Source organism: Cryptomeria japonica, chromosome 3 (assembly GCF_030272615.1).
Source record: "Cryptomeria japonica chromosome 3, Sugi_1.0, whole genome shotgun sequence".
NCBI classification, from domain to species: Eukaryota; Viridiplantae; Streptophyta; class Pinopsida; order Cupressales; family Cupressaceae; genus Cryptomeria; species Cryptomeria japonica.
The window spans coordinates 524,217,744-524,226,668 of NC_081407.1; the positions used below are offsets into that span (position 1 = coordinate 524,217,744).

At 34.4% G+C, this 8,925-nt stretch overlaps 1 long non-coding RNA gene across 1 annotated transcript; it reads right to left on the reverse strand.

The window, feature by feature from the left end:
• Positions 1 to 802: 802 nt before the first annotated feature.
• Positions 803 to 7,360, reverse strand: LOC131075060 (uncharacterized). The gene is made up of 2 exons (XR_009113162.2): positions 7,229 to 7,360; positions 803 to 1,466 (listed from the first exon to the last, which is right to left on the reverse strand). It is a non-coding gene; the product is annotated as an uncharacterized LOC131075060 (long non-coding RNA).
• Positions 7,361 to 8,925: the final 1,565 nt, after the last annotated feature.

An 8,925-nucleotide genomic window follows, 5' to 3' on the forward strand; every position in this document is an offset into this window, starting at 1 on the left:
TTCTAATTTTGTCTTGACTTTTACAACCATGAAAACATGCAATCTAGAGATATGGAAGGTGGGCACTTGGGCTATTTGATAGAATGCCTCAATGTTGTCTCATGGATTTTCATGATTATGGGATATGCACAAAATGGATCCCTTGTAAAGATAAATTAATGCAATTGGAAAGTAATAAGCTAGTTCCCTCAACCTTTTCCAACACTCTCATGAGTGGTGAAATGGGAGTTTTGGAACAGGGTATGGAATCCCACCATGTTCAAGTTGCTAATATTTAATCGGTATGTATGGAAACTTCGAAAACATGGACAAGCCCATGAAATTTTTTGCCACAGCTAATGCAAGAAATAATTTGATTGAAATGGTATATAAACTATCAAACAAGTGTCCTCTGATAGGTAACAATTGATTCAACTTCTTAGTATGGAAGACAAAAGCCTTGACTTGATTGGCATGAGTGTTTTAGTCAAAAGGTTAAGAAGCAAGAAACAAACCTCAACAAATGAAACCTTCAACAATACTTCTCCTTAGTGCTTCAACTCTTCAACTTTCTTAAATATTGCTTCCATAACTTTAGGAATTACTCCTTCTGTATTACCACTGACTATGTAAGTAGTCCCCATTGTGTAAGTTTTGTCTGAACTAGTTTGCATCATGATGAAAGAGTTTATTAAAAGGTGCCTTTGTACAAGAACCTAAGTGACACAACCATGGTCTGGAGGGCCCTCAAGGAGAACAATCTGGATCATGCATAAAGAGTAACACAATGGAAACAACAACATAGAATGTAGTAAATACAAGATTAGACATCCACAATATCATAGATTCATCACAAATTAGTCGGCAACATGCGGGCAACAAGTAGGCTTACATGCCTTGTTACAGAATACAATCTATCTGGACCTCCAAGAGGCATTATAATTACAGATCATGAATCAAGATCATCCTATATCTTCACTCTATCCCAAAGGATCAAATACAACAATATTTATAGCATTGGAAACACATCCAGGTCGGCCACGAAAGATTACATTCTCCAAGACAAGAAAATGAAACGTGTAAAATAGTTCAGACCCAAAGCATGAAGATCTTCTCTTCCAAGGACATAAATGAAGTGTGGACCACAAAGGAAGGTCATCCAAGGGCCTGAGAACATCAAGTGTGGTGCCAATTAGATCCACAAGAGAATAAATCTCCAACTACCCATTAAGCTCAAAACTTCTCCGGGAACCAAGAAATAGACAATCTGGAAGCGAAAACTTATTGGAAAAATATCCAAATGAACTAAAAGTCTAGAATAAGGGACGAGAACAAGTCTGGAAACCAAAGATCTTATCCGCAATGGAAAATGAATAACTTCTGGAGAATGCCGAAAGAAATATAAAAGCTGCAACACAAAACTGAAGAGAAAAACTAAAACAAATATTTTTGGTTGATGCAAGATTGCTCATCGACTGGGGATGCTCCTGCATCATTAAGCGAAGAAAAATATCAAATAAATAGTAAATATTTGCACATCATTTTTGTAGTAAACAATATATCTATGCATCTACTTCTACTAGGCAATAAATATTTCCCAAAAACACACATAACAGAGCATATCCACTTCTAGTGTAGACCTAACCATATGCCAGAATTGTAGAATTGTATCCTTGGAATAAACCATCAACAAGTGGAGCAACACATTCTTAAAAAATGGCTTATGAAGTTGAGCCATACTACCATATACATGATCAAATGTTAATGAATGTGTTCTAATTTGGAACCACTAAACAAATGAAAACAACCTATCGGGCCATATCAGACACAAATAAGTCACCAAAACACATGAGGGAAAGAAAAGAAATATGATAAAGTGAGTATTGCAAAAGAAAAAATCAAAATTTATTATTAGGTAAACTTATGGTCTGTTGTTTGAAGAAATAGAACACAAATGTGCTTTTTTATATATTGAAAAAGGGTAATTTTTGTCCACTTCACAAAATTGACTACATGGTTGACAATATTGAACATGTTTATTTTACTATTTCATGAAGATCTATGCACCATAAGTACCAATATTTATTTAGCATTGAAGTTTAGGCAACCTAGAAGTGCAAAGTTGTACTAAATTGCATTAATTTTCTATACCACAACATAGAGGTTAACATTTTTTAACATATAGAATAGTGTTAAAACAATCCTTAAGATACTCTTCCAAGTTTTGAAATTTCATAGAACCAAAAATATATTCATGAAAACCCTTCAAGTACTAAACTGAAAGAAATCCAATATAATCTCTAGCAACTAACTATAGAGATTTGGAGATTTCAAGAAATATGTTGGAAGAAAGGATTTCCCCTAGTGTAATATAAGCCTCTCATCACCAAGGCATTATCTTCTTCACATTCAAACAAGATTACCAAGAAATACATAAAGTGTCTCAGACCACATTACAATAAAATCAATTTATTTGCCTTCCTTAGCTCTTAAAATGATTTTTTATTTTGTAAGGTGTGTAGATGAAACTACTAAAACCTATGTACTTTGTTGAATCAAATTGTATATAAATGTGGATGTGCTTTCTAGGAATTTGGGATTTTGTATGTTTTCATTTTCCTTCTTAGATTTTAATCAATCAAGGTTCAAAAAAAAATTCAAAATATTATTCTGTAGGATATATCATATAATGTGCCAGGTTTAGTGAAAATAAAATTCTATTGCGTCGGTTGGCTTCTGCCCAAGGTGAGTATGCCTTTCTTTTAAATCTAGTGATGTAATTATTTTTGTGAGATAGATTTCATTGTTTTTGTTTAGAAAATCCTAGGAGATACTTGGTCTTGATCATCAGGCAAAGAAATTTTACAACACTATATAAAATAGTTGGAAAGATAGTACACAATAAAAGAGACGAAATAACTTTGTTACTTAGAAATTTTTTAACTAGTTGCTCAACATTGGGTCCAGGACAACCTCAAGATTATGCACAAAATCTTCTAAAATTAAGGCTCATGACTGGGCAACATTGGTACATCCAATTTGCATTAGGATCCAAAATATGCTTGACCATAAGTAAGAGAGGCAGAATCAAAAAAATTAACGATAAGTTTTAGATGCCTATCATAAATTGTGCCTTCGAATAAGATTTATTGTGACTTGCTTTCCATGAGAGATGAGTGCTACTGAGGAAAGAAGTGTAGCAAAACAATTCCAATATAGGGAATCTCAATGATATCCCAAATAGTCTTTGTACCTTGGTGCATGATATTAGGAGCCTTTCCCATCAAGTCCATCCATGACCATCATAGTGGTCAATGCCCTAGAGCTAACAAGCACCCTTCAGATGTGACATTTGAGAATGACCCTAAGAAATATTCTTAGGTCATCCTATTTTGTATTTACTCATTTCTTGGTTGTAACACTCGCTAAAAATACCCTAGAGAATTTACACTAATCTAACCTTTAATGGAGTAATTTTTTTATTTATTTATACTAATGTTACACTTAATGTTCTCCTACAACATGAATAAGAATTCATAAATTTAATTTCAACATGATCTTAACATCATAACACATCATCTATCTACTAAGTCCATTACGCAAGTGGAATCAACATAACATAATCACATCCATCTCTCTAGGGTACATTAGCGTCATTACTTAATTTCAGCAATAACCTCTATTACTAAACATCATTACTACACTACCGATACCACACATATACACATGTATTCTACTTACATCCATTCCTATAGTGCACCTACATGATTAATAATGCACTCTACATCGATCATCAATTTCTTAATCAAGGATATACAACCATAATGCTTCTCTTTTCTAACTATGCATGTATGCATAACACCTTACTCTATCTTCCATTATGCATTCTTGACTACATGATTTCAATATGCAAGATTAACCCCTTAAATATAATATTCATTTTAATCACCAAATCCAAATATTCTTAGCCCCTTACCCATTCATTATCCATATGAGCATAATGCAACTACCATGATTAATCACTACCAAGTACATAACATGGAATGCATTATTTCCTACCATATGCATGATTCATATGAGTTCCTGAGTTTAATATGACTATTTATTTCCATGCTACCTACATGCACAATACAAAGTCTAAGTGCCATCCTTAAATATTTATCTTTTATGCAATAAACACTTGCTACAAAACAAAACAACTATGGAAATAACATTGTCTCTTTATCTATGATAAGAATCTATGCAACCATTCTAACTAGGAAATCATAGAATAGTATCATTCCTTAGCCTTAATGCAGACTTAACCATATTCCATTCAGATTTCATTTCACTAATCTAAGGTACATGGTTTCATAATGTTTCCATCGTTTAAACACATATCATTTCTTCTATCGCTTTTACTATCTATCTCATAAACTAATTTTATTTGATTCATAAGGCATAACATCACAAAATCTTTTCTAAGGGAATCATTTCCTTTTTCATTACAAATATAAACCACACATATATTACATCTTAATTTATTACAAAACAATGTCCTGATATAAATACATCATTTGCCTAAGTCAAAGGCATCTAGTCAAGGTTACAATGTTAATTACAAAATTGCATAATCTATACAACCTGAGTACTACTCATGTATTACAAATGATTCCTACACTATTATATAGCAATTACAACTCATAATCCATGAATTATAATTACATAAATCTACTGCTATATCATCCAATGCCATCATGATGAAGATCCAAAGTCCACACATGAAGATGAACACCAACAAGAAGGAAAAACCCCAATGGTAAAAAGCACCAACCACCCGACCAAATGTGGAACCTACAAGGAACCACCCCCTATTCTAGGAGATGACATAAGGTCCCAACACACACTCTACATCTAGGCTGACTCTCAAGACCAAAGGGACTAACATCAATAAGGACTCTCACATACATGAATAAAACATCATCACATACAACATCAACAAGAAACTCCTAGAGGCTATCAAGACAACATGGCATAAATGAAAATGAAAATCTCAAGGGGACACATGTAGGAGGGGACTATCATCACATGCCATCCTCATAACAACAATAACAAGGCACTAGCCCGATGGTCATGTGGAGCCATCTCAACCTATGAAAGACCAAGGGAGATTAGCTTACCATCTTCATGGCCTTCTCATGCTTATCCTAGAACATCCTCCCTAGGACTAAGTCATGAGGCGCATATCAATTTATTATCTTATTAATTATCTAGCTACCCATCCCTTGATCATTATTTAGTTATCAATTTTTTAAATGCAAGGTAAACTCTCATGTGCCCAGGCAGTCTAGACTTCATGTATCCTTACAAGGAACCTCATGAAATCTCATCTCTCATGACCCCAGTCATCACAAAATAGTCCACTCCTACTACATGGACCCATACAAAAGTGCATCACAAGAGGATGTAAAAAACCAAGTAGGAAAATATGAAACAACATCAAAACATGCATCCCCAATCTCTCATTCAGCCATAGATACATGAAGGCTGCAACATCAAAAGACAAAACACAAGCCTCTTAGAAAATTAAAGTATGAAACATAGCCCCAACAAGGCGGTCATAACTATTGCAATAAGAATATCACCTCAGCAAGGTCTCCACACTTGTTGGAACCACATAACAATAACAAAAGCATTTCTCTCTCTAGTCATGGCACAACATCATGAGGAATATACAAAAGCAACACATATCATGCTTACGAAGTAAGAATGCAATGAAGCCAAGAAATAACATCAAGTCTGAAATGGAAGAAATTTGAAAACATTGTCAATTCAACATACAACCTCTGGTACAATTATACATTAGAAAACCAAAGGACAAAATAGACCAATATGATAGAAAACAAGAGGCATAAAATAAACAGCGCCTTCATCACACTGGCCCACGTTGTAACTCACGAGTTTCATACCTATACACAGCTGAATTAATATAGCAAACTGAATATCATATTAACATAACTGAAATTCATATTCAAAATATAGAATGATGCATCATGACGGACTAGTTCACACCATCAACATGAAGATTTAGCATGCAAACATTCAACGATTGTGCATACATATAGAAGGATAACACATACAACAAATTGAACATGCATAACTCCAAGCGACTGCATATACATGTTGTTCAGAAACACTAACATTAAACAAACCCATGCACATGATCATCTGGGTCAAACAAACAACAATCACACAACAGACATGGTACGCTTACAGTCACAAATGCAGATATACTGGCTGCAGCAGGGAGACTCATTATAATCAAATGACATCTTGAAGTGCAACTTCAGGATAAAAAATCTGCAACCAAAGCATGCAGTGTAACCCAGCTGCAAGAGCAATGCACTTGTGTTGACTAGGATGCCACGACAAACACAAGTGGGCCATGCATCTGCCCAGCTAGACATAATGTGCGTGCCCATCAGAACCATGTCCACGCACAGAGGGGTCTGCGCGTGTGCTACCCAGCCCCACACATGGGTCAAACTGGGTCACACGCAGGCCCAGCTACAATGCTAGCAAAACATGATGCTTAGTGGCCTTTTCGCTTGCATGGCGACAAAAAATACATGGCACGGGGAAGCCAAAATTCGACCCCCAACCAACGAATCAGACAGACCAACCGAACGGTCACACAAGACAGAGATATAGGTGGCTAAAGAAACACATCAAGAGGGCCATGACTACAGGATTCTGGCGGCTAAAACACAAAACCATTGACTCGGAAAAATACATACACACATAGCTAGCAAGGTCTCCCAAGCATAGGTAAAACACAAAACCAAATGAAATGACTAACGGTAGCATAAAATGAAAGATTTCAGAATCATGAGATTCTTAGAAGACTATTCGAAAGCCCAAAATACATACAGAATGCATATAATCTCAAAACATCAGCAGCTAGACTATACAATGGCTTAACCAATTTACATCAGAAAGAAGTATTGCTACACCAGGAAACCACACATTCACATTGAAAACACAAAGGGGAAAAAGTACTGTCGTGAATGGCATTCCTCAGATTAAATACATACAACCTCAAGATCATTCAGCATGTATAGAAAAATAAACCCTATTCCCCCAATATTATCATTTGCAAACGATATACTATGCAATAAAATTTACATTATTACCCATACATTACAATCAAATACAAGCATGAAGAAAACACACAAAAATCTCAAACAAAACTAGGGTTTTCAGACCCAACCCAGGACTTGCGTGAAGGAATTTGAAAGTTGATGTAGAGCTCCAGAGATCCCCTAGTAACTCAACTCCAAACCAAAGCAACTCCAAAGCCAAAGGAAAAGTTGCTGACAAATTATTTTTTTCAAAAGAAGGAAAAGTGAGGAAGAAGAAGCAGAAAAATCTTCCTGGCAACAAAATAAAAAGTTCGAAAAAAACATCCAAAACCCTAACCTCCAATTAGGCCAATGAGATTATTTCATTTTGAAATATATCTCATCCCCAACATTATAATATATTTTATATATCTCTCTCTATGTTTACTTTCAATTATATTTTAAAAATCAAAGAGAGGAAATAATAATATCTGCACACAAATATAAATCAACACCTTAATATAAGAAGAAGGGAAATATTTATTATTTAATCCCCTAGTTTATTCCACAAATATTTTAAAGCAATTATAATAAGAAGATGGACTTAATTAAATAAATCAAAGACAAGATTATAAAATAAATTAAATAATCAATCTCACAAAACCAAATTAATTAAAGATCAAGAAACATTAAATAAATTAAATAAACAATAAGCAATCAAATGAATTAAACTATAAACATTAAATATTTAAATAAAACCTTAAACCACCTTAAATAATAAATATCAAATAAATCCAAAGCGACATAAAATAATAAATATGAATTGCCAAATGACTAATTAAAAATCATTAAATCTTGATAAATTAAAATAAGCATTAAAACTATAAAATCACCAATTAATATTAAATAATCGATCCAACATTAATAATCAAATAATCACATTGAATAATCATACTAACATTAATAGCCAAATAAATAAACGACCAAATCATACCATGTAATCGCAACCCAAGACGACCAAGTTGACATGGCGAATCACATCAATACTGAAAACATGCACAAAGTGACAACTTAGACCTAAAGTGTGTATAGGGAACTGACAGCATCTCCAAAACCACATTTTTACCATTGGGAAAGAAGACACGCTCGCACCTGTAAAGCCAAGGGAGCTCACACCTAGAGATCGAGCAGGAATAAGTGTCTTGGTACCTACAAGTCCTGCAACCGCAACAATGATACATAGGCATATACATATAACAGACAAGAGGAAGAATATCACAACGACACATCTCACTCGCAATAAGTGATGTGACGTTGGTTTTCCATGAATACAGTCAGAAAATGATCGAGAAATAAACATATATCTCATGAAAGCATCTCACCATAATAAATCAAGGATTAGGGTTAGCACATCCAATCACATCAATGCATAATCAATATAACCCATCATCATAACAAGGCATATAACTCTATCGACACATGAACATATATGAAGAATCCAACAAATCATGTGATCAGCCAAAACATATCATCATCTATATAATCATCAAATAACATGAAATCATATAATGTCTAGCAACATATAAGAATCCATAATCGACATCCATAACATCATGTAAGTCTAATCGAGTCTAATGTATCCATCGAATGTGAAACAAAGGTCTAAATATGTCTATCAAAATAAAATGCAAGTCCGATCAAGGGAGGACACTACATCCTCCCCCCCTTTGCCTAGGCTTACTCTTGAAAGCCTAAGAAAAAATAGGGGTACAACTCTCTCATTCATGTTGTATCCTCCCAAGTAGCAGATGAATCATCATTTGAGTCCCACTGGACCCTTACCTGC